The sequence below is a fragment of the Stomoxys calcitrans genome, chromosome 3, assembly GCF_963082655.1.
Source record: "Stomoxys calcitrans chromosome 3, idStoCalc2.1, whole genome shotgun sequence".
Lineage (NCBI taxonomy): Eukaryota > Metazoa > Arthropoda > Insecta > Diptera > Muscidae > Stomoxys > Stomoxys calcitrans.
The window spans coordinates 140,804,120-140,832,029 of NC_081554.1; the positions used below are offsets into that span (position 1 = coordinate 140,804,120).

Genomic DNA, 27,910 nt, shown 5'->3' on the forward strand with positions numbered 1-27,910 from the left:
GGAATATATTTGAGCTTAACATATATTTTATGCGCTTTAGCTGAACAGAGAGTTGAATTAAATAACCCGACAAACGTGAGAAATAGAGTGTAGATACGATTATGATTTTATATATTTTATACAGATGTCTATAGACTGACCTTACGAAGCAAGTTCTTCAGTTCATCAAAAGCTAATAATTATTATTTTGGATTTGTTGATTGAAACTTCAAGCTCGAGATCAAGGTGGTATTTTCATTTTTAAAAGTGTTTTTATTTGAACCAAAATTTCGTTCCTCTTTGAAGGACATCATCGGGGATAAATCGAAATTTTGCGTATATTTTTCACTATTAATTTTTGAATTATCCATACACTCAACCCAATTTGTTATGATATGATTTTAAGAAATTTGGTGGAGTGTATTAGTACAAGTCGATCGGAATTGCAAAAGGAACTACAATTAGATTTCCTAGAAGCCTTAACTTTTTCAGATTTGGTGAAATTTAGTATACAATGTACTTTATGGCCCTCGAACACCACACTAGAAAGTGTCCGCATAAGTCTATAACTAGATTTAGTCCCAATATAAACCGATCATCCTTTTGAATTCGTCATCCCTAAAGAGACTTCAAATTGTCATTAGATTATAACCACATCATATAATGTGAACTTATGTCTTCGAAGACTCGCACAAAATACCACTCAGATAGTAGATATAGCCCCTATAAGTTTATAAATAAAATCCCTAGTTATCCCGATGAATCTCTCAGTAATTTACTTGGTAATTATGTGTAGGAAAAACCTACCAAAATTGAAGTCAGCCCACCAACCTACCAAGAGAAAAAAACCTACCAATTTTGGTGGGGTCTACCAAAAACGGCAACACTGAAAACGACATACGATTAGTTAAATTAAAGTATAAGTTGTGTCTTTCGTATCTACATTTAAGATGATGATTTTGTGTTATCGGATGGATATGAAATCCATATTGATGAACTACTGAAAAAACAGACAATGAACCAATTGACATGTAGCTCGATCATGACAATAAGGGTGTCATATAAATGGTATTTCAGAGTGTAGTACGCATTCGATATAAAAAGTTGGCCATAAAAACGCCCCAAACAGGACATTTTTATAAATTTAAAAGTAGTTTACGAAATCGGTGCAACGGAATCTCTTTTTGATACCCACCACCGAAGGATATATCATCTTGTCATTCCGTTTGCAACAATCTTGGTCCTCGTTAAAATCGAAGACGATCTAGCTATGTCCGTCCATCTTTCTGGCTGTAAAAATCCCGCTGCAGGCTTTACAAATAAAGATATTGAGCTGAAACTTTGCACAGATTTTTATAGGCAAGTTTCGTTCGAAGATGGGCTATATCGAACTATATCTTGATTATGGGCCTTAGACTCATAAAAGCTCTGTTTATTAACTGATTTCCTTAAATTTTACACAATGATTTGTGTTAAGATATTGAACATCTGTGCCGAAAATGGTCCAAATAGATTTGCATTTTCATATATAGTCCCCATATGAACCGATTTCCCCGATTTAAGGTCTTAGACCTACAAAATCTGCATTTATTACCCGATTTTGCTGACATTTTACACATTGATCTGGCCCTTCACCGTCAGTGTTGTGTATAATTTACATCAGACCATTGTTGGGTTCAGCCACCATATATACCGATCTCCCGGTTGAAGGTCTTTCACTCATAAATATCCTATTTATTATCCGATTTTGCTGAAATTAAATACTTTGAGCTATGTTAAACTTCCACACATCCTCCGCTGCTTCATATATCGATCTTCCGATTTGCGGTCTCGACTCCATACAAGACTCAGTTATTACCTGATTTTACTGAAATGTGGAACAGTGAATTGTGCATGTTTGGACCACTTCGGACCATATTTCGATATAGCTGCTATAGGTTAAGGATCGCGAATTTTTTAACCGGATTTTAACGAAATGTTGATTTTTATATGGTGGAGGGTACCTAACAAAGTTCTGCGCAAAACCATTCATAGGTGACTGTTTTTGCTGAACTCGTGAACGTTGAATCAATGACCGTATACGCGACCAAGACATACGGTCTGCTTGGTCTTCCTAATATCGTAAAAGTGGCACAGTTTAGATTCATGCAAGTATGCATGTCGAATGCAGCATATTAACCAATTCCTCTTTTTGTTCATTCGTATATAGAAAATTAATTTGGAAATTATTTTGAATTATTTAATGGAAAAAGAGCAAAATGTATACATCATATCTCAAGTAAAAAACAGCAGTTTCACACACGTATGAACCTTATCTGTGTGACTTACTTTAACAAGAAGACCAAGCAGTTTGACCATATTGAGCAATTCCGAAAATCTTTGATTTCAATACTAATGAAGAGCAAGACACTGAAGATAGAGTAAAACAAACAAGTTGCTGTTGAGTAGATAATTTTGAAAAACAACCACCATTCAGTGCTTGGGAGTATTTTTATCTCGAATTTATCGCCGCTACAGTGAGATATGAGAAATAACTCGCTGTACATATGAAAGCGTCTCGCAATCATTTTCAAAAGATGAATTGATCACAAATAGTTTGCAAACTGTTTGTTTGTAGAAAAAAACTGCGCGTGTGTATGTTTAGCCACCGAACCAGTCGTTTCGAAACCGGAACGAAGTCTGTACGAACTTCGGATGCAACATTAGACTTCGGAACCGAAATCGTTACGAAAATCATATGGATTGGTTGAATTTTGAAACGAAACATGATTTTGGTTGACATGATTTTGGAATGAAACATAAGGAAGTAATTTCGTATCGAAATCGGGTATATAAATATGCATCTCACGTGTCAATGTGCTTAGGACATATTTACATCACACGAGTAACAACAAGAGTATTAATCGTATTTATTAAGAATTTGGACATACCCAAAAACAGACCTACAAATCGTAAAATCATCCAGCTTGAAAACTCCAGAAGACAAGTAGGAAAGAAACATAAAAAGGCAAACAAAATAAAATCCTAGCAAAAATATCTTTTTTATTGTAGATAAATGGGTGAAAATATCCCTCAGTCGAGTCGGAAGGAAATCGGTTCGAAGATTGTTCCGAAATTGTTCAGACATTTCGGACATCCGACATTTGGTTTGCTGGGTACCCATGCTTTTGCCAAATCAACCACGTTGCGTTCATACGAATTTCGTACTACGAAAGCAGACAACTAGAAAAATATTTTACTGAAGCAAAATGTACGCATTGTACAAAGTGCACTCACTGAAATCTGAATCAGTCTTTCTTTTTGCTGAAGAGCTCTTTTTATACCCTGCACCACTACTGTGATACAGGGTATTATAACTTAGTGCATTTGCTTGTAACATCCAGAAGTATGAAAGATAGACCCATTGAAAAGTGTACCGATCGACTCAGAATCACTTTCTGATTCGACATTACTAGTCAATTTCATAGAAATCGGTTCTGATTTAGATATAGCTGCCATTTATGTATATCGCACGATTTTAACTTCTAGAGTCACAGCAAACGCATTTATTGACCAATCTTGCCAACATTTTTTAATACGCTTTCCTAACACAATATCTGAGAAAGTTGCTCGAAATCGGTTCAGATTTAGATATAGTTCCCATGTATATGTTCGTCCGATTGTGAGAAATATTGCAATAATTCGGAACCATTCTCTCGAAACTAAGCAGGAGTGATTTTCTTCTGATTTTTAATATTATTCGTGAATTTCATAGATATCGGTCCAGATTCAGATATAGTCGCCATATATGTATATCGCCCGATTTTCACACCTACAGCCACTGCAAGTGCATTTATTGACCAATCTTGCCAAATTTTTGTACAACGCTTTCCTCGACAACTACCACAATATTTGAGAAATTGGCTTGAAATCGGTTCAGATTTAAATATAGCTATCTTATATATGTTCATCAGATTTTAGATAATTTGCAACAACGTTGTCATTTGCCAATCATAGTTATTACAGTTTGAAAATATTTTCTCGAAATTTGACACGGATTGTTTAATAACCCATTTGAAAACATCCGCCGAGGCCCATCAAAATTGGTTCCGAATTATTGTAGATATAGCTCCCACATTGTACCTATATGGTAGGTGTAGGGTATTATACTGTCGGCACCGCCTGACTTTTTCCTTTCCTTACTGGTTTTGCATTCACTCATGTCGTTGGCTTGGAGTATTGTTATCTGCTTTACTCAGTTTTCAATTGTTTCATACAATGTTGTATTTTTAAACGTAGAGTTCAATTTTGAAATACTCTATGATTGTTAGTGTGTACTGAAAACAGAAATGAATGGTCTTGAGCATGCTTTTAATATGTAAGGTTCGGTCTGGCCGATCTTAATTGTTTTTTTAATTATTCATAAATATTGAGTCTGACGTGAGCACAAATAAGTAAGACGTGTGTGTGAGTGTGGTCTTACCAAATTATCGACAAGACAAGCAAGCAAGTAATGTAAATTTGCCCATGAACATTTCATTAAGCAAAAGGGGAAGACTTCTCACCTATCATTGAGTGCTGTCCGATTCAAGTTTAAGCTCAGTGATAAGGGTCTCCTTTTTATAGTTGAGTCCGAACGGCGTGCCGCAGTGCGACACCTCTTTGTGAGAAGTTTTTACATTGCTGCCATACCGAATGGTACAGTAACTCCCAAATGTCGGATAACCACCGATGAAAAATATAATAACTTGAAAGTGTGCATGTTAAACCACTAAACACGTATTTCCCTTTGTTACAACTCTAAATGCCGATATGGGACTCTAAATAGTATATATATTCAATCTAGCCATGTTGTCAGATGGTCCTCATTTTCACTCAACTTGGCGCATATTTGGTTGGTGTCGTACACTTAAGCCTTCCAATAGTCAAAGCAAATAATACCCTGGTAGTTCAATAAATGGATATAGCCATCACATAGACCTATATATCAATATGAGTTATTGAACTCCTAGAAGTCGGAATCATACAATGTTTTGTTTCTTCAAAATAAAATAGAAATCTAATATGATTTAGTAACTACAACTATAAACTTTTAGCAGAATCCATGGTGGTGGGTAACCAAGGTTCGCCTCTGCTATGTTTTTACTTAATTTGGTAACTATTACACCCAGAGAAAATATGATACCAAACGTGATCATTTCATTACCATACGGTATTGATAGAAAAGCAACACCGTATGGTAGGATATCAATACCGCATGGTATGGATGACAAATAAAATGATGAGTACCATTTGGTACTAGCCTTATTGCCAAACTGGGATTCATTTCAATACCAAACTGTTATTGGTTTCAGTAGCAAACCGGTATCGGTTTTATACCAAATCGTTATTGAATATTCCACCCCCTAATGAACCAAAATAAAAAGCCATTGAGAGGTGTTATTGTTTTATTTCTTTTATTTATTTTTCGTTTATAATTAAATAATTAAGAAAAAAAATAATGTTGCACAGTGACCAACCTGGATTCTTTGTATTCAACAATTGATCCCATACCCATTGATTCCCAAAAGTGGTTTTCATATGAATACACCATCAAATCGTCCCTTACCACACAAGAGACCGCTTTGGAGTATTTAAACGCGTTTTAATGCATATAAATCGTTTTAAAACATTTTATTATATCATAACAAATATTTTATAATGGCGTCAATATTTAAAGTACCAAGTTAGACTACATTTTTGCATTAATGACAAAAACACAAATGTGACGCCGTTAATTTTTAATAGGTTCCTTCGACTGGTATTAAATTCATACCAAATAGTTTTAAAAATATTTCCCAATAACGCGAATAAAAATATATCAGACGGTATTGGCAAAGCACCATCCTTTTTCTATCAGTCTACGATTCTTTTCATACGATAAAGAAATATATAAATTAAATAAAACATTAAAAAATATTTTTTTGTTTTGTTTCCTTTTTCTAAAATTTAATACATAATATGGCTTTAATACTTTTTTGTTTTCTGTTTTCCTGTTTATTTCTCTACCTGTAATCTGACCATTATTATTGAAGGTGTCAATGCTCGATTACAATGATATTTAAAGCCGCCAGACAAAAGACAAAATAGAAGGCAAAACAAACAAAACAACATAAAAGCCTCTTAAGTCATCTTATGGACAATTTTTAAAAAGAAATGAGAAGCCAAAACAATTAAATGGAAACTGAACAAAATATGAAATGCCAAAAAGCATGAAAACTTCCCTATAGGCAAAAGAATCAGCTTAAAACGGATATGGAGGACATGGAAGCAACCAAAAGAGTAACAAAGGGGATTGGGAGTTAATACTTCACAGCAGTTAAAAGATTTTTTCCAAGTCTCTTTTTAAAACTGTTTGTTACAGAATTAATAGATAAAACCCCTATTATTTTGTGATTTATTTGTCCAAGAACACACAAAAAGTAAATTTGTAAACGATAAATCAGTTCGTGAACATGTGTATTGATATTGCCATCCTATATGGAAATATCTTTTCCCAAACTACCCACCCATAGGCTAAAAATTTAGTTTTGTTTTCGTTTAAATTATTAGATGAGAATTAAAAGAAAGAAAAAAAAAAAGAAACTTAAAGATTCTCATGTTAATCCTCGCTACAGATGTCAAAAATGCCAAAGTCAGAACAATGGAAAACAAAGTAACAGACCTCACAACAAAAAGCGCTCAAAGTGATTAATGTGGGACACACGTCTGCGGTAAATGTGAACTGAGATGACGACAAATATAAGGGGGCCTCATGACTATGGCAATATGATAATGGTGAGGAAGATTATGAGCACACTCGTAATGAACAAAATAACAATACCAACAAAGACATTTTTTTTCCAAATCAGGTCAAATGACCGAGGAAGATGTCAGATGCTTTAAACGACCGTAGCCACGACTATATGTTGCTGCTGCTAAAGACGATGGACATGCAGGAGGAGGTTAGCGTTCCTGTCAACGATGGTGATGGCGATGATGATGATGCTCAGTATTAAAAAGCCCTGAACAATATTTTGTGCAAAAATAGAGGCACACTCACACATTACTTTATTGATTCTATTCTATACCCATAGAACAATGGGAACAATGAACTTTTCACGATGTATATAACATGAACAAGGCGACCGCAATCATCATCAGCATCATCATGAACGAATGTTGGGCGCAAGTGATCTAATTTTTACTTGTAGTGAATGCGCTTTTTGGGGCTCGACAAATGTAAGCAAACTTTTGAGCAAATCGTTTTTACAAAAAATTTTTCTAGCAACAAAATACAGTAAACTAAATGAATTAAATCTTTTTTGAGCAAATTGTTAAGAAACTCTTAACAGTAGAAAGATCTGGTCAAGAAGCTTAAGAGTTGAAAATTTGTTTGATATACCAAATTGCAAATTTGTTTGACACACGAACTATTTTGAATTTAAATATTATCAACAACAGACTTCAAAAAAAGGCCAAACCTTGTGTTGATTTTACCACATGAAAAGAAATCTTAAAATCCATTTTATACTATATTTTTTCATCAATATTTCATTTCATATTATTAAACGGCTTAAGGTTTTATAAAGGCGATTTTGTGGTATATATTACGGCAAAACGACAGAATGAATTTTAATGAAATTGCCATCAATCGAAAGATATTTTTCAAACCTACAGTACAAGACCAAAAAACTTTAATTACAGTATAGGTCGTATCCCTGCAAACATTTTCTATCATGTGAGTCACTATATCTGCATTCAAGGAAGTTGAAAACAATATAATTTTTATACCCCCCACTGTAGGATGGGGGTATACTAATTTTGTCATTCTGTTTGTAACTCCTCGAGATATTCGACTAAGTCCCCATAAAGTATATTTTATATTATATAGTATATTCTTATTATAGTATATTCTTGATCGTCATGACATTTTAACTCGAACTAGCCATGTCCGTCCATCCGTCCGTCTGTCTGTCGAAAACACGCTAATTTTCGAAGGAGTAAAGCTAGCCGCTTGAAATTTTGCACAAATACTTCATTATTAGTGTAGGTCGGATGGGATTGTAAATGGGCTATATCGGTCAACGTTTTGATATAGCTGCCATATGAACCGATCTGGGGTCTTGACTTCTTGAGCCTCTAAAGGGAGCAATTCCTATCCGATTTGACTGAAATATTGCATGAGGTGTTTTGTTATAACTTCCAACAACTATGCTGAGTATGGTTCAAATCGGTCCATAACCTGATATAGCTGCCATATAAACCGATCTGGGGTCTTGACTTTTTGAGCCTCTGAAAGGAGCAATTCCTATCCGATTTGGCTGAAATATCGCATGAGATGTTTTGTTATAACTTTCAACATCTGTGCTAAGAATAGTTCAAATCCGTCCATAACCTGATATATCTGTCATATAAACCGATCTGTGGTCTTAACTTCTTGAGCCTTTTCTTGGCTGAACTTTTGTACAACGGCTTCTCTCATGACCTTTAATATACATGTCGAAAATGGCATGAATCGGATTATAGCCTTATGCAGCTCCCCTATAAACCGATCTCCATATTTTACTTCTTCAGCCCCTAAAGTCCGCAATTCTTACTAGATTTGGCTGAAATTTTACACAATGAATTCTACTATGGTCTCCGATATTCAGTTTAATTATGGTCCGAAATGAACCATAACTTGATATTCTTCCGATAACATAGCATTTATTTTCTTTTATCCTTTGTTTGCCTAAAAAGAAATACCTTGGCAAGAGCTCGACAAATGCGATCCATGGTGGAGGGTATATAAGATTCGACCCGGCCGAACTAACATGCTCTTACTTGTTTACTCTAATTGGTTTCTCATGGTGAAATATATTCATGAGAAACTTACAAAATTTTAAAAATTCGGTTATCAACGTTATTAATAAAAAATAAATATTTGTTTGCCTGTTAGAGTGAAGCTTGTTTTTATTATCTACAATATATAATTTATTTCTTTTTAAATCGAGATTAATAGTCAAAGATTTTATTTGCAATACAGAAGGCTAAGTAAGCATACATTCTCTTGTGCGGGGTTTTGAAAGTTAGCGTCAAAAACAACAATAAAAAATCTATTTTTAATTTTGTACCAATAACAGTAGATTATGAGTAACTAATTAGCAAAACATGAATGATAGAATTCCGATGGTAATGTATTTTGTTGTTTTAAATCATGAAATCTCTACAAACTATCATACAAAAGGACCTAAAAAGTGACAAGTCTGGGAGAGAGTGAGAAATTCACTCAGATGTTCACCAAATGTTCGGAGGGATGCTATAGGTGTGTGGGTGTTACTTATATCACCAAACGGCACATGGTTCTTTAAAGGCGAGTTTGTGGCACATATTACGGCCAAAAGGCTGAATTGATTTCAATAAAATCGGCATCAATCGAAAGTTATTTTTCCAAAGATGTGAAGAATATGTATTAAAATTGATTTTCCGAAAAGCTAAGCCACGAAAATGCGTAATTAATTTTTACGAAAAGAAGTAGAAGCGTAAACACAGCAAATTGTTATTGGTTTTTTTCTAAAGCATTCGTTATGGGAGCGAATGCAAAGCCATCGGTTGTAGTATTAACGGTGAGAATAAGAGAAACAAATGGTGTGACAGATAAGAGTATCACTATTCACGTGAGGGTGTTGTTAGAGTGTGATTTACGTGGCCCTATGTGGCATGTAGGTCAACCAATTCCTTAAGGCTCGGCTTTGGCGTGTGAGGCATTTGCATTTTTGTTGTTGTTCTTTGTACATGTTTTATGAGCCTGCACAAGACAAAACATTTTTATAACTACAGGTCATGTGTAGTAGGTGAGTTTTAATAAAAGCGACTTTGTGATTCATATAACGGCCAACGGTTCATATAACGCAGAACGAATTTGGCATCGATTGAAAGATATTTTTCCAGAGATGTCCAGAAAATGTATGACAATTAATTTCCGAAAATAAAATCCATGAAAATGAGGAATTAATTTTCAATAGGAGAGGAAGATGCAGAAACACAGCAATTTGATGTTGCTCTAGTTTTTCAGGAATTAGCGACCGTTTTCTTTTTTTATGATATATATAGAATGTATTACTTTATATAGATAACCGAGACTGGAAAAAAATATCTTGTCAGAAGTGGGATTTGAACCCACGCCCTCAGAGAGGACCAGAACGCTCATAAATTTTACATATTCTGTTTGGACAGAACAAGTTATTACACTTGAGTCTGGCGCCTTAGACCGCTCGGCCATCCTGACATATTCCACTACATACTTCAGACATTATTACGTAACAAAAAAGTAAGAGTTAACAATGACTTATTGTTTTTATTTTAATTTATTTTATTGAACTTAATATATTTATACATTCACCTTTGCTTTATTTAATTTTTTGTGTTTTCTGCGTTTTGATATTTTATATAAATTTTACTTCGTAATTTCGTAACTTACACCAAAATGATTTAGTAGAGTATTGACATGACTTAAGTTCTAATTTATTTCTTATCATTATCGTCATGTGGTTTAACGTCTTTTTTCTCAACCAATGGTGTTTGCCGGCACTACAGAAATGTTTCTTAAAAAATTATTTTGTCAGGAGTGGGATTTGAACCCACGCCCTCAGAGAGGACCAGAATGCTCACAGCACGTATTCTGTTTGAACAGAACAAGTTGTAACACTTGAGTCTGGCGCCTTAGACCGCTCGGCCATCCTGACATATGCCAAAGGATGTCGCAATATGCAAGTGGCTTGGTCTATTGTGCAATAAAAAAGTATGTCGATTGCACTTTAGAAAGCGAAAATATAATAAATCCTGACAAATTTCGTGGTACGCTGTAGCGTCACAGTTAAGTGAATTTAACTAGTTGTCGATGCATTAAAGTTTCAAACTTCAGCAATTTTTGATCGATTTGCTTTCATATTTTTTTAATATATTCGTTAGGACTCGCTGAACAAAAGGCACTTTTGTCAAGAGTGGGATTTGAACCCACGCCACCAGAGAGGACCAGAACGCTCACAGCACATATTCTGTTTGGACAGAACAAGTTTTAACACTTGAGTCTGGCGCCTTAGATACTCGGCCATCCTGACATGTTTCACAGTTCAGACTCTTTTTTTTTCAAAACAAAGAAAACTAATTGTGAAGAGTTAGCAAGAGTTTTTCGATTTTCTTTACACATATGTATTGTATTATTAAACATAGTTTTTATATTCACTCTTGCTTAGCTTTTCCAATTAATATTTCCATGTGTTTATATTTTTTTAATTTTTAACTATTTAAAAATCCTTATCAAAAAACTTTTTTGTCAGAAGTGGGATTTGAACCCACGCCCTCAGAGAGGACCAGAACGCTCATACTTTCTACTAATTCTGTTTTAACAGAACAAGTTGTTACACTTGAGTCTGGCGCCTTAGACCGCTCGGCCATCCTGACCTGTTTGCAACTCATAGCATAGTATGGCGCTCACCTAACACCAACTTTCGAACGAATGGCGATCAAAAGAAATCAACCGATAAGAAAAATCAAAAGCTAAAAATAAATGCGACATAGCTTACAGCATTGCCTTATAATACTTTTTGGCCGCGTGCTTTTGAGTTTTGATAATTCATAGATTTGTTTTTGTTTAAGTCTCGTGTGTCCGATAAAAATAAATAAATAAAAGACAAGATACATACATGCGAGTATATGTATGTTAAAAACGTTGTATATAAAAATAAGTCGTATCGTACACAGGGCATGAAAGTCATTTAATCATTGTCTGTTTTAAGCACAATGGGCAGAATATTGCTAACATGTTGAATTAAAAAAGCTAATATTAAAGACAATGGCTTAACATGCATATGCTGTTTCGGGAATCATTGAACATTTTCAAACAACTTTCTTATTGAATTCTTCTAATTATGTAGCAAATATAATGTCCACATTGTTGAGTTGAGAAGGTTAGGTTAATTAAGGTTTAATGGGTTGCCCACCATAGGTGACGGAGATCAGTTTGGCCCATTGCCATACCCTAGAAAGAAAGAGAAGAGAAAGGATATGTGAAGCCTCGGACCATTTGCCGTGGTTATACACGAATAAAAGATGCAGGATAAAGAATCTGAGCGGGAGTGAAACGCCTGTACCGTTCAAAAATTTTAGCGACATCCCAGAGGCACGTTCGCAAAATCAACCAGATCGCAGAAGAACCGCCTCCCCAGAAAGGAGAACGGGCATATTGCACAGTATCCGGTTGTGTCGTTGACAGGTCAGAGCGCTTTAGCGGTCCGGTAGCTCTCCGCTGAGTCCCATCTCACCACCGAACCCGCTCTGGGCATCTGCTCTACTATATTTAGTAGTTTGACAAATGGCACGTAGGTAAGACCGGTTCGCCCGGCGCAGACAAATCCCTCCTAGCGCAATCGTCCGCCCCTTCATTCCCCGGAATCCTGCATGTCCGGGAATCTATATCAGCGTCACATCGTAGACCCGAAGCCTATCCAAGGACTCCAAACAATCATCAACTTCACCGCCCTTGTGCGCATAATTCCTGAGTTTTGAGCTCGGTAGATCCCTTATCATAATTTCTCTTGCAACTACTGTAATGGCACAGACCTCAGCCTGAGCTTTGAAAAATCTGTCATATTTCTCAATATTGAATTCGTTTTCTTGCAGGCATCTTTCAAAAGCATAAAGAGTTGTTTTGGGGGCCTTGTTTTTTTAATGCAATCGCCTTGCTGTAGGCATAATCAAATTGACAATTGCATGATAGATCCATTCAGATTATTGAATTTCACTTATAAGCCCATATCAAACGTAAATTTGGTCAGATTTGGCGAATTTGTGACTCTATGAGAATACTTCCTATATCTATCCTAGGTGTAGTGATCATGGGCTTATTATCGGATTAGGTTAGGTAAGTTTAGATTGGACTAGACCATATGGCCGTTGCCACCTGTAATCTCATATCACCAGCCTTATTCGCGCGCTCATCGACCACCCTGCCAAGAAGCTCGCATATCCAATCAGCCGTATCAACTTGTCTACTTAAGTGGTTTCGCTCTCCGAAAGCCTTTCGGACTCGCACTAAAAAGGAGGTCCCTTAACCTAGTCTCAGACAGCACTCATTGATATGAGAAAAATATGTTCATGGGCAAACCATGGTAGGCCATTTAGTATGTCCCCCTTTGGCTGAACGCCAGTGTTGAACACTGGCGAGAACACCAGAAAAAAAGGTTGACGTTAGTTATCCCCTCCTAACGCTGGCGACATTTGTGAGATAATATGCCTTGCATAGAAGCCATATACAAACTTCTTCCAAGCCTTCTTATAAATTTGTTATAATTTGTAATTATAATAAAGTTTTAATAAATATATAGAATAAATGGAATAAGTTTAAAAATAAGCAAATAAATAAATTAATTAATAAAAACTTCATCCTAGTTCAAACTCGGCTATAAAAATGAACTCCCTTGTCATTGAGCTTAAAAAAACGTGAATTGGACAACATTCTTTGATATGTGAGAAGTTGGCTCCTGTTCTTTAATGGAATGTATGGTAAAATTTGCAACTTTGGATATATACGGGAGCTATATTTATAAATTTAAATAGATTTTTATTCAATTTTTCAGGGCTTTTCAACTGACTATCGGGCTATACATCGTCATATCCATTTGTTTTCTTAAGTCCACAAATGATGTATTATGCGACTTTCTTAATTTTTTTTCTTTCTCCTTGCTGACAGCGCGTTTGGCATTTCGAATAGTTTAAAGGCGAATGCATTGTGTTTTCTTGTTTTATTTTCGTTCTTCGCCTTTCGAGGTTGCATAATGGATTTCGACACAAAAATCTGCTAGTCTTTTGCAGCTTTAAAAGTCAAGCCAACTTGTCGATCATTTTTCCTAAAATTGTTTGAGTTAATCGCTTCATGAAAAAGTTACAAAGCGAGATATATTTTGGTATAGCCTTTTATTCGCCCGCGTTTGGTTTCGAATGCTACACTTCGCGTCAGTTTTGGTGGTATTTCTGATTTTCGATGTTCACATCACGATTATGGGCTATTTACTTTTAGTTAATCGCTGTTGCATGAGTTTGATTAAAAAAAACATCGTTTATTGAAGGTACACTCTTCTTCTGTTGTGAAGTTTAAATTGTAGAAGATTATAAACATGTTCATCTAGTTTTGATTTCTTTATGGATTATTTGCAGTACTGGGTTAGCTGGCCAATAGGTGTTACAAATGGCCACACATCCAAGAGATAAAAAACATTTTATTATTGTAGTTTTCTTGGGGTGACGCTATAATAAGATTGTTATTAGGTTTGTTCGGTAAGGTTAGGTTAGGAGTAGATAACTACATAAGACTACACTCAAAGCGATCAATAGTTGGGCAATATTGCCGAGACCAAATGGTGAGTGTAAAAAACACAAATGTATATTGCGTTAGGGTGCGAACAGAGTGCGCGCTGAAAGCCGAGCCGAGATTGTCAATGCGATAAAGATGAGTGAGTGCGAGAAAACTGGTTACATACAAGTCAATAGAAATAAGCTTGTGCATAACATAGTGAACGCCGAGCGAAGCAGAGAGCAAAGCCGATTGAATGCGAGAAAACAGTTCCAAAGCCTTCTTCGCACTTGTTTGCATTGCTGATGTTTACTATTTAGCGTGCAGAAATGTTTTTTAATGTTTATAAAAACAAAAGAAAAAAATGCATGTCGATCAAATGATGATTGAAATTTTTTCCGGCATTATATAAATAATGAAATTCACAAAATTCACTCCTTTTTAGTGTAATTGGATTTTCCATTTTCTTTGGTGTTAATAATTGTATTAATAACCAATCTGGAAGAAGCAAAATTTTCTTCATCAGATGAAGCCACTGCAAGTGTGCAGCAATTTTACAAACACAAATGAACAACAAGACTAAATGACGTAAAAACAAAACACATGGAACAAACAGTACCAAATTTCTGTTAAATCAGTCGAAAATATAAACTTAGAGTCGTAAAAGACTAATCGTTAGCTCGGTTTATCGGTTGTTGGGAGTCATAATAAAACAATACGGGAAAATTTCAGCCAAATCGGTTAACATTTGTGTCTTCCCGGGGTTCAAGAAATCAAATCGGGAGGCCAGTTATAGATCGATTTAAAGCGAATTGGGCATGGTGGTTAGAAGTCACAACAAAATACTCCGTTCAAAATAGGCCAACAATTGAAGCTTCCAGGGGCTCAAGAAATTAAATAGGCAGATCGGTTTATATGGAAATTATGTCAGGTTATAAACCGACTTGAACCGGTACCCACAAAGTATATATATTTGGATCGTCGTAAAATTCTAAGACGATTGAACGATGTCCGTGTGTCTGTCCGTCCGTCTGTTGTAATCACTCTACAGGCTTCAAAAATTGAGATATTGAGCTGAAATTTGACACAGATACGTCCTTTTGACGCACGCTGGTTAAGATCTTGAACGGGCCAAATCGGACCATATTTGGATATAGCTGCTATATAGACCGATTTTCCGATAAAGGGTCTAATGCCCATAAAACTCTATTTTTCATCCGATTTATTTATTATTATTTATTACCCGATTTCGCTGAAATTTAAAACAGTAGGTTGTTTTGAGCCTCCCGATATCTGACCTAACTATGGATTAGATCGGTCCATATATAGATATAGCTGCCATATAGACCGATCTCCCGATAAAGAGTCTGAAGCCCATAAAAGGTTTATTTATTGCCCGATTTCACTGACATTTAAAACTGTTAACACATCCAACATCCGACCTAAATATGGTTCTGATCGGACTTTATTTAGATATAGGTGCCGATCTGCCGATAAGGGGACTGAAGCCTATAAAAGCTTTATTTATTACCCGATTTCGCTGAAATTTGAAACAGTGAGTTTTTCTGAGCCTCACGTTATCCGACCTTAATATGGTTCAGATCGGTTTATATTTGGATATATCTGCCAAAAATATATACCACTCAATGTCCGTGCCGAGTTTGGGTGCTTAAGTTAGCCAATTTTCACCGGATTGTGACGAAATGGGGTTTACATATATACCCGAGGTGGTGGCCGGGTCGGGCCGAACTTAATGCATTTTTACTTGTTGGGATTGTGTTTTCAAGAAATCATAAAACAATTGTATTATGACTAAAGTTGCAAAATTGGACAAATGCTACCTATTAGTTACCTACACAATATTTGATATTTATAATACATAATTATAAATTTATATTACTGATCGATATATGTGCTGATACGATATGCGATGATACAAATTATTTAAGTTGTATATCTTATCCGTTAATTTTAAATCGGAGTCTATTTTATTTGGGAACATATGTCTTAAATGTTAATTGGACCACATGTTTGTTTCAATGGTTATTGCACTATTAATGGAATAAATAGTCGTCGTGCCTAAATAGACTGAGAAATACTGATCGTTATGCTTCATAATGCTATATAATATTGGTATGATTTATGGGTGGTCATTAAAACAAAATTTAAACAATCGATTTTGATACCAAATTAGTGCTGGAGAGGCATTGTTTTTGTTATCTGTTCATATTTATACGTGTAGAATCTTCTTCATATCATTTAGTAATTTTTTCTTACATCAAGTTGCTTCTGCGAACCTTCTTTCCTTAACTGTAAAAATATAAGGAACATTTATCAATTAATAAGATGAATGACTTATATAAAAAACTATTTTCCTGTGTCAAAAGAAGCATCACGCAACCCCAATTTTTAACATTCCATTAAGTTTTAATTTTTTCATTTTTTTCTGTCTTATTTTTCTTGGCTATACTTTTTTGTTGAAAATAATTTTGTAATCCATTACTAAAGCATTTTTTATTGAGTAATATTTTTTTTGTTTTACTACTGAGATCTAATGCCGGCAAGGTAAAGCTAATAATGAAAAACACACAGCAACAAGAAAAAATGGAAAAATGAACACTAATTTATGTATAATTGCAGAAACTACATCGGCATTGTGCTGCTGAGCGCCAGCAGAAGTTGCAGCAACATCGTTTAATTAAATACACATCAAAGCAAAACAGAAGTTCAGAAAGTAAATAAATTTATATGGGCACAAAAGGTACGAGCATAAAAAGAAATATTATGCCCTCCTAGGGGTTCCACTACAGAAAGGTAATAAAATGTGATGATGACAAATAAAGGTGAAATTGTCAATATTGTTAAGGAATGTTGTGATTCACGGTTCCAAATAATAAATAATTGAATATAAGGCACGTACATAAGGTCAGGATGGCCGAGCGGTCTAAGGCGCCAGACTCAAGTGTGAAAACTTGTTCTGTTCCAACAGAATTTGAGCAATGTATTGTGAGCGTTCTGGTCCTCTCTGAGGGCGTGGGTTCAAATCCCACTCCTGACAAAAACATACTTTTATAAAAATATACTTTTTTAATTTTTGTATCATAAATTATTAACAAGTCTAAAGGTCTAAGACCACAAACAATTATTATTATACCCACCGCCTAAGTGTGGAGACAAACTAATATTCCATTCCGTTTGTAATGGTTTGAAATATTTTTTATGACCGTATAAAGTATACACTCAAAGAAGAAGTCTGCTGATAATAGCAAAAACTGTCTGCTGACTGTTAGTATATACGTATATCCATAAAAATTAGTCTTTTGATATTAGCAAACACTGTATGCTGATACTAAACTAAAAAGAAACTTTACTTTTGAATGAAAGCATACAAAATTGTTTAATTATTTCTTTAAAAGCATAAATGGGATTTGAGTAGCTATTTTCTCTGCTGGTATTTAAATTAGTTAAAACGTTTTTAAAATTGTAGAAAATTGGAAAAATATTTAAACTATATGCCCCTAAAATTAAAAGATAACATGCAATACACCAATTTTTTAAATACTTATGAAATTTTAGGTTATTTTGAACTTGCTATCATAAGCAAATAGCTGAAAATTTTTTCGGTTTTAGCAAAAAATTACTGCTGTCCCATTTTCAGCAAATTTTATGTTGTTACAGCAAACATTTTTATCGTTTTTACTAATCTCTGGGTAGAACTATTCATATTGTTTTGTTTTGAAAAGACAAATAATCAAAAAGTTATAGTTTTTGGAAGATTTTTAAGTTGTTTAACAATATTCATAAACTTTCCTCGATATATATGAGTTTCTGTGATTTTTTGTGTCGATAAAGCGGAGCGTTGCCATATGGCAATGCTAGGGCTGTTAGGGTAATGTTTTTTGGTACACATCACCATAGAATGGGTGGTATACTAGTATAGTCATTTTATCTCGAAACATTGATCTGCGATCCCATAAAATATATTCAGTTGTGTTTCAAAAAAACAAAAGGAGTGTGCCCAATTAAAGAAAAAAAATATTGATTTTTTATAAAAATAATTTGTTTTATTTAGATGTATGTACCTAAGATGAATTATTAAACAATTCCCAAAATTTTATAACAATCTTTTTATATATAAAAATCAATTTGTGTTTGTAGGTTTGCTTGTTTGTGTGTTCCTTATAGACTCAGAAACGGCTGAACCGATTTTCTTGAAATTTTCACAGATGGTGCATAATGACCCCGTGGTGAAAATAGGGTACTACATTTTTTGTTATCTGATAGGAGCGGACCCTCCCCCTTACCCTAATTTTCAGAAACGCAAGATTTCGGTGATGGGTGGTGCGATTTAAGCGGTATTAGGTATTTTAGATTAGAAAACGTAAATCGAACATATCGAACATATTTACCGATCATGGCAATATGGGATTCAAATGGAAGGTATTTGCGAGTAAAATACGAATCTGATATCCAAATGTGGGACCGAGTTTCTGGGGGTCCACCTCTTCTCTAAAACACCCCCCAAACAGGACATATTTACTTACCATCGCAATATGGGGCTTAAATAAAAGGTATTTGAGTGTAGAATATGAATCTGATATCCAGACCAAGTGTTTGGGCGCCGCCCATCCCCGAGAACATTCCCCAAAGAGGACAAATTTTCGACCGTAGCAATATTGGGCTCAAATGAAAGGTCTTTGAAAGTAAAGCAAGAATCTGATATCAATATTCGGGAAAAGTGTCTATGGGGCCTCCCCACCCCCATAACACCACCCAAATGGAAAGTATTTGCTGACCATTGCAATTTGAGGCTAAAATAAGAGTTTTTTTAGAGTGGAACACGAATCTGATATATATTTTCAAAACGAAGTCGCTGAGTGACCGCCTCATCCCTCAAAACACCCTCCATACCGAACATATTTACCGACTATGGAAAAATGGGGCTCAAATGAAAGGTATTTGGGAGTAGACCATGAATCTGATATCAACATTCGCGACCAACTGTCTAGGGGACGTCCCACCACCATTACAAACCCCAAATAGGACGTATTTTCTCACCATGACAATTTGGGTCTTAAAGAGAGTGGAGAGATATACCACTTTCGTAGCAATGCAATTCACTAACAGCTCTTTATTGCCTAAAATTAATATTCAAAGGATAGTTTTTTAAACTTAACTATAGAATAACATAACTTAATAATAAAAACTTTAATTATATCTGTTTTTAGAGTAATAACCTATTTTGTCCCATGTCCTATGGGGTCCCAAATATATCCTGGCATTATTTTGTGGGCAATTTTTGATATCTCTAAAACAGTTTTTGTCTCGGACATCATAATAGCATTCCATATCTCTTCCTTCGGATCGCTGTAACATAATTTCCAATATGTTCTATGGGATTGAGGTCGGGAGACTGTGCAGTTCACGACTTAATCTGAACTCCATTGACCATTTCAGAAGGATATCCCATTCTGCACAAGTTAACATAATATTGGGTTGCCCAAAAACTAATTGCGGATTTTTTAAAAGAAAGTAAATCCGTTTTTAATAAAACTTAGGATGAACTTTAATCAAATATACTTTTTTTACACTTTTTTTCTAAAGCAAGCTAAAAGTAACAGCTGATAACTGACAGAAGAAAGAATGCAATTACAGAGTCACAAGCTGTGAAAAAAATTGTCAACGCCGACTATATGAATAATCCGCAATTACTTTTTGGGCAACCCAATATGTCCAAAATTCCAACATATACGTGTATATTCATGGCGTACACCATTGTACAAAAGGCTCCAATGTGTCAATACTTTTTTCCCTTTTTTTTTTATTATGTATTGAGAAGACATTCAACATACTGTCTAGAATCAGTTGCACCAAATAATACAATTTTACATTCGTCGGACAATAAAATCTTCCTCCAATTTTCCATTACCCAATCGATATGTCCATTAGCAAATTAAAATGATTGTTTCTTCGCCAGCATTACCATTCTTGAACGATATGCTTATAAGTTAATTTTATCTTCTAGAGTTACAGAAAACTGATTTATTGACCAATCTTGCCAAAATTTTGTAAAACGCTTTCCTAACACAATATCTGAGAAAGTTGCTCGAAATCGGTTCAGATTTAGATATAGTTCCCATGTATATGTTCGTGCGATTGTGAGAAATATTGCAATAAAGTGCTCATTTGTTTACCGATTCTCTCGAAACTAAGCAGGAGTGATTTTCTTCTGACTTTTAACATTATTCGTGAATTTCATAGATATCGGTCCAGATTCAGATATAGTCGCCATATATGTATATCGCCCGATTTTCACTCCTACAGCCACTGTAAGTGCATTTATTGACCAATCTTGCCAAGATTTTGTAGAACGTTTTCCCCGACGATTACCACACTAGCTGAGAAATTTGCTCGAAATCGGTCCAGAATTCGATATAGCTCCCATATATATGTCAGGTTTTGGGTAATTTGCAATAATGTTGTTATTTGTGAACCGTAGTTATTACAGTTTGAACATATTTGCTCAAAATTTGATGCGGGAGGTTTGATCACCCATCCGAAAACATCCGCCGAAGTCCTCAACATAGGTTTAGAATTGGATATAGCTCGACTTTTGCCCTTTTTTGTTTTTGTTTTTTTATTTTTTAGTATTATTAAGTAAAATCTTGGGGCACAATAGCTTTTTTCGTTAGAAATCCAATCCCAATCCCAAACCCAATTGCTATATATTTCACAGTATTAACCGAAATTTAATAATTCTTTTACTATTGGGTAATTCTTTTACTATTGGGTTGCCCAAAAAGTAATTGCGGATTTTTCATATAGTCGGCGTTGAAAAATTTTTTCACAGCTTGTAACTCTGTAATTGCATTCTTTCTTCTGTCAGTTATCAGCTGTTACTTTTAGCTTGCTTTAGAAAAAAAGTGTAAAAAAAAGTATATTTGATTAAAGTTCATTCTGAGTTCTATTAAAAATGCATTTACTTTCTTTTAAAAAATCCGCAATTACTTTTTGGGCAACCCAATAGTTTTTACATTATAGCGCCATCTCTTGGAGTAGAGCAAGTTTTTCGCACTGTTTCATTTTTGTATACAATTTTACTGATAGATGGTTGGTGAATTTAAACTTTACATGAACACATGATTAATATTCTTTTAATATTTCACAAAACCAGTTTTATATCAGACCGTTTATTGAACTCATAAATATTTCCAATGGCATTTACTTCTCCGAACAGGTTTTTGTTTTTCTTAGCTGCAAAGAAATGTTACACTTAAAATACAAACATTTCTTCTACAATAAAATAAAGTAAAACATTTATTTGAATAAAAAAAAATATGTGACGTGAAATGTTTTCAAGAAACCTTTCAATATTTGCATACGAATTTCTGTGGGAGTTATAAAATGCTTTACCCGCTCATTGACTAATGAACTCAGCCTCAGTCTCAGTTTGATTGAAAACATCCACCCAGAATCCGCTGCCAACGACTGACCATGCGAACTGAGTTATTCAACGCTGTTCGGTCCCACTCTGCTTCATGATTATGGTGGAATTAATTAAGATAGCCACAATAAAACGCGAAAAAACGCAATTGACAAGTTTATTTTTCTTTTTTTTTATTGTTTGCTTTGCTATAAATAGCACATCAGAAAAAAGTTTATTAACCCACTAAACTTTAAAACGTAAAACGAGTAAGCCTTTTAACACCACAAAAGTCAGCAGAAAAAATGGCAAACAAAACTATAGCACACCTATATGGCAATCCTAGCAACTTTAAGATGAGGCAAAAAATATCATTAGGTCATAGTATTGTAGACCGATGGATGGACGGACAGACTGACAAGGTGTTAACATGACAGCCACAATAAAATACAATGCAATGTCAAACCAATAAAAGCAAAGCATGGAGTTCCAAAAAATGGCCTAAGCAAAAATTCAATATAAATACGTTTACACCATGAGTAAAGTACTACATAAACTTGAATGAGTGAAACGTGAACTGAACGTTACACACAAAGCTGGCCACTGAGATTGGTAATAGCCTATGTCACAATTTTGGTAAACGAATGGTAAAACATCTATCGACTTGAGTAAAAAGTTGTTTCGGATTTTAATTGTTGATGGAATTCGAATTCATTTTTAATACCAAAGTTGCATGGATATTCTGGATATCATAAAGTGATAAAAGGGTGCGATTTACGTGGGGTAGTACCAACATTAAAAAGCGGTTTAGGATTGGAGGGTCTCCATAGAGCATTCACTCCCTCTCGGACCACTGGCTCTTCAGGGGCGTGATTAGAGCAATACTTACTTACGCCTCAGTAGTTTGGTGGACTGCGATGGAAAACAGTGCAACAAAATAATAATACAACAGGCCCAGAGAACATACTTGGAGCACTGGAGCACTAGAGACTATTCTAGATATCCGACACATAAACATACAGATTAAGTTTGAAGGAGCCACTGCGGCTATGAGGCTTAGATCGAGACGACAGTAGGAAGACTGGAAGGAATGGAAGAGGTTTCCGATCGGATAGCTGAGACGGCATTCGAGGTTAAGTGCAAAGCGCTTTTGCCAGCGGCACAATCTTGGATTGACGAAATCCTGGTGGTTCTTGTACTGAAGCTAAAGAACAGAGATTTAGTTCTGTTCCTGGCTGCCGGTTCGTAAAATGAATCTTCGGTCGGAAATTGGGCGATCACAGAATGCGTCATTGGGAATAAAACTACCTGGACCGTAAGCTTACAGACGTTCTTGAGGTGTAATCCTTCTCTGAGGATGGCACGATCCTCATCGCTTGGGTGGCGGGCCATGGCAAAGTAAGATAAAACGAGAGGACGGACGACTTGGCTGGGACAGAGCACTCCCATCAATAACTTGATGCATGCGAAGGCTTTTTTTGGTGACGCAGTCCGATTTAGGGGCGTGAGCGAAAAGTACGCAAAAAGCACTGTAAACCAGTGAAACGGTCGGAAGGATGATGCCTGATATAATTCCTTGTGCTGCATCCAAGAGGCCTGGACTCCGAATTCCATCTTTTTAATATTGAATGTTATTGTCAGTTTAGTACTTGCCTTTCACGGTAAACACACGACCTTTAGAAGGAATGAATTACTGGATAAAAACATCAGAAATTCAAAAGGCACTCACATGTGTCTCATATATTTTATGTGGCACTTCAAAATACATAGAGGCATCCGTTGTCAGACTTTTAAATATTGCAAGGTAATCACCTTGGAATATTTATTTTAGAAGGCACACGTTCCATTTATTGGAAGCCCTAAAAACATCATGGCACTTCAGAATGAACACATATAGACGGTAAAGACAGCCATTGTCAGATTTTTATTAGTTGCAAGGTTGCAACTTGGAAGCTTCATTGTAGAAGGCATACGTTCCTTCTATTAAAACGCCTTGGAACGCTGTTATCCGGTCAGATTTAAGCAGGCCTTACTAGTTTTCCCACAGTGTTAGGCTTTCAGAATCACTTCCTATGTCAATACCCGGCTTTCGCTGCTAGCAGACACCGGCACTAATGTGCGGATATAATATCAGACTAGAAATATTGTAACTTAGGGGCATAGAATGATGAAAGATTGGTGATTTTGTGAGCAGCACGGTCAAACATTCATGTAACTCAAGACCATTTCGATACATAAATAGATTCGTCAATCTCAAAAGAGCTTATAACTCATCAAAACCTCTAGATAGACGAATCTGTCTTCTGTTCGTCTGGATTTCTCCTTCTAAATCTACAAATGCAAATTATAATTATTAGTTATTGGTTCTGAAGTATATTCCACGGCAAGGTATTTTGAGTCCTATTCCGATATTCGATGCGTCATCACAAAGCCATAAATATCTAATAGTCAAACCAAGATTTTTGCATTCAGATTTTCGTATTAACCTTTAACTGTCGACGTGGTAGTAAACTGTCATTGCTGTGAGAAGTCGTAGAAAAATACCACCTCCAAAATTTCAGGCAAATCGAGTAAAAATTGCGCCTTCTTGTGGCTCAGAGTGTCAAATTGGGAGACAGGTTCATATGACGGCTATATCAGGTTATCAACCGATTTAGACCATACTTGGCACAGTTGTTGGAATATACCAAAACAACCTATCCACAATTTGAACCAAATTGGAGTTTCGTCCTCTAGAAGGTCAATAAGTCTTCTAATCTGGAGTTGGAAGTGATACTAAAATACCACGTTCATTCACCATCAATTTCAGCCAACTCGGATAAGAATTGCGCCCTGTAGAGGCTCAAGAAATCAAGACCCAAGATCGGTTTATAATGATTTGCATGGAATGATTTGCAAACCCAACCGACCTACACTTATAAATAGTATTTGTGCAAAATTTCAAGGGCCAAGCTTTATTTCTTCGAAAGTAAGCGTGCTTTCGACAGGCGGAAAGACGGACGGACTTGGCTAGATCGTCTTAAAATGTCATGACGATCAAGAATATACATACTTTATGGGGTCTTAGACGCAAATTTCTTGGTGTTACAAACGGAATGACGAAATTAGTATGCCCCCATCCCATGGTGGAGGGTATCCAAATATATATAACTTTGTATCCAAAATTGACTGTTTAAATGCAGAATGCAATATAATATTTCTTTTTAGTGTGCCTCGATTGTCACATATGTTTATGACATTATAGAACTTGTTTAATTGATAACACATACGAGGAAAAGGACAGGTTAGGTTAGGTTTAAGTGGCAGTCTGCCATCAGACTCACTTAGACGTTTTCGTCCGTTGTGATACCACAGGAACAGAAGAAGGAAGATGCCTTCTAGTTCCTACCGTTGAACCATCCAGATCAGTTAAAGAATGTCTAGGATTATGGCTAGGATTAGCCATAAATAAAGTCATGACTGCCAAATACTAAAAAAACGATTTTCAAGGAGTCTATTCTTTGTTAAAACAAGTAAAAAGGCGTTAAGTTCGGCCGGGCCGAACTTTGGATACCCACCACCTCGGCTATATATGTAAACCACTTTTCGTCAAAATCCGATGCAAAACTCATAACTTATGTCCCATAGCAGAAATATGTGGAGGGGCTTAACTTAACTCTTTGTCCCAAATTTCGGCAACATCGGACAATAAATGCGCTTTTTATGGCCCAAAACCTAAAACCGAGAGATCGGTCTATATGGCAGCTATATCCAAATCTGGACCGATCAGTGCGATAATGCAGAAGTATGTCAAGGGGCTTAACTTAACTCACTGTCCCAAATTTCGGCGACATCGGACAATAAATGCGTGTTTTATGGGCCTAAGACCCTAAATCGGAGGATCGGTCTATATGGCAGCTATATCTAAATCTTGACCGATCTGAGCCAAATTCACAGAGGACGTCAAGACAACGCACTGTCCCAAATTTCAGCAAAATCGGATAATAAATGTAGCTTTTATGGGCATATAACCCTAAATCGGAGGATCGGTCTATATGGCAGCTATATCCAAATCTGAACCGATCTGAGCCAAATTGACGAAGGACGTTGTAGGGCCTAACACAACTCACTGTCTCAAATCATAGCAAAATCGGCTAATAAATGTGGCTTTTATGGGCCTAAGACCCTAAATTTGAGGATCGGTCTATATGGCAGCTATATCCAAATCTGAACCGATCTGAGCCATATTGACGAAGGATGTGGAATAGCCTAACACAACTCACTGTCCCAAATTTCCACAAAATCGGAAAATGAATGTGGCTTTTATGGGCCTTAGACCCTAAATCGGAGGATCGGTCTATATGACAGCTATATCCAAATCTAGACCGATCTGAGCCAAATAGACGGAGAATGTCGAAGGGCCTAACATAACTCACTGTTCTAAATTTCAGCAAAATCGGATAATAAATGTGGCTTTTATGGGCCTAAGACCCTAAATCGGCCGATCGGTCTATATGGGGGCTATATAAAGATATAGTCCGATATTGCCCATCTTCGAACTTAACCTGCTTATGGACAAAAAACAATCTGTGCAAAGTTTCAGCTCAATATCTCAATTTTTAAAGGCTGTAGCGTGATTTTAACAGACAGACGGACAGACGGACGGACATGTCTAGATCGTCTTAGATTTTTACGCTGATCAAGAATATATATACTTTATAGGGTCGGAAATGGATATTTCGATGTGTTGCAAACGGAATGACAAAATGAATATACCCCCATCCTTCGGTGGTGGGTATAAAAAACAAGTATTACGTCAAACTTTATTGCACATATGTGTAAGGAACTTTTATTTGGTATCACCTCTTCTACAAAACACAAAAAGAATCATGAAAATACAGGGTGGCTGATGAATATTGCTACAATGATGAATATTGCTACATTTTTTTTTCGGTGTATGGAATACATTTTTCTTTTATTCATGTTAAATTAAATTATTAAATTAATTATTAAATTATTATTAATTAAATTAATTAATTAATTAATTAAATTAATTATTAAATTATTATTATTAAATAGAAAAAAAGTTATTACATTTTTTTTTGGTAGCGGCTTTCATCAGCCACCCTGTATATATATATATATATATATATATATATATATATATATATATCTATTCTATGCGATTTTATGTAATACTAGCTAGGAAAAGGAAAATTGTTTGCAAAATTTTTCATATAATACGTAATAATTAAAAATTTTTGGTAATCGGGACGTTAAAAAAATGTACTAAGAAGAAATTCAGACTCAATTATCCCATGGATGATAATCATTGCAAAAGTTACATTAAACATAGTTCTCCGTCTTCACAATATAGTTAGCTTAATAAGGCCCAGTCTAAACTCATGTGAAGGTAGACACTGTCAAACCCACCCACGTCCCCGAAAGCATACCAAAAGGAACTGCTTTGTTTGTCTAAAAAGAGATACCGCGCAAAGAATGGGCAAATGCGATCCATGGTGGAGGATATATAATATTTAGCACGACCGAACTTAGCACGCTCTTACTTGATTAAGTGTGTCTTCTCTCCCATTTTCAGTACACCGAAACTGTTGTTTTAGCAAACATTTTTGCAATTTGAATAACAAATTTCCTTGAGTGTATGTTTGTTATTTTATAGGTTCTTAGAGCATTAGTTCAAGACGTTATAAATGGAAAAAAATTTGTATAGCCTCATTCACGTGGTTAGTTTTCTCAAATGAGATCCCATACTATATTTCGATTTGTTATAGTTGGGACTTGGATCATTTTTTATATTCACTGGCATACGAGTGTACGATATGTTGGCCGGAATGCCTATGGAGCGTCACATTGTCAACATTACCAAATAAAGCCAACTTAAGTGGTTCTCTTGCTGATGCTTCTGTTGTTAGTAGTCCTAACCGAATTGAAATAAAAGCCAACCCAAGTGATGTGTGTTTCTGATAAATGACTGTGCATTCATTTTCACGATGGAAAATTTGACCAGCCAAAAAGTAAAACTTTGATTTGAGTATTTGAGGCATACGTTTTGTTGGTCACAGTGGCACTATTTCATATCATATTTATGAAATCATAGGAAGTGATTTTAATCGTAATAATAGAAAACATTATGTAGAATTGTTACTGAATGCGATTCGGTTTCGTAGATTTAAATATAT

At 35.4% G+C, this 27,910-nt stretch overlaps 1 protein-coding gene and 5 non-coding genes across 6 annotated transcripts in view; 2 read left to right on the top strand and 4 right to left on the bottom strand.

Annotated features, from left to right (window-relative positions):
* LOC131995710 (zinc finger protein 492-like) overlaps positions 1-27,910 on the top strand; it is a 493,860-nt gene that overhangs the window by 319,854 nt on the left and 146,096 nt on the right. The gene's annotated exons all lie outside the window — the stretch shown is intronic.
* Trnal-caa (transfer RNA leucine (anticodon CAA)) lies at positions 10,117-10,246 on the bottom strand. The gene is made up of 2 exons: positions 10,209-10,246; positions 10,117-10,161 (listed from the first exon to the last, which is right to left on the bottom strand). It is a non-coding gene; the product is annotated as a tRNA-Leu (tRNA).
* Positions 10,578-10,703, bottom strand: Trnal-caa (transfer RNA leucine (anticodon CAA)). The gene is made up of 2 exons: positions 10,666-10,703; positions 10,578-10,622 (listed from the first exon to the last, which is right to left on the bottom strand). It is a non-coding gene; the product is annotated as a tRNA-Leu (tRNA).
* Positions 10,954-11,078, bottom strand: Trnal-caa (transfer RNA leucine (anticodon CAA)). The gene is made up of 2 exons: positions 11,042-11,078; positions 10,954-10,988 (listed from the first exon to the last, which is right to left on the bottom strand). It is a non-coding gene; the product is annotated as a tRNA-Leu (tRNA).
* On the bottom strand, positions 11,292-11,421 carry Trnal-caa (transfer RNA leucine (anticodon CAA)). Its single transcript has 2 exons — positions 11,384-11,421; positions 11,292-11,336 (listed from the first exon to the last, which is right to left on the bottom strand). It is a non-coding gene; the product is annotated as a tRNA-Leu (tRNA).
* On the top strand, positions 17,234-17,366 carry Trnal-caa (transfer RNA leucine (anticodon CAA)). The gene is made up of 2 exons: positions 17,234-17,271; positions 17,322-17,366. It is a non-coding gene; the product is annotated as a tRNA-Leu (tRNA).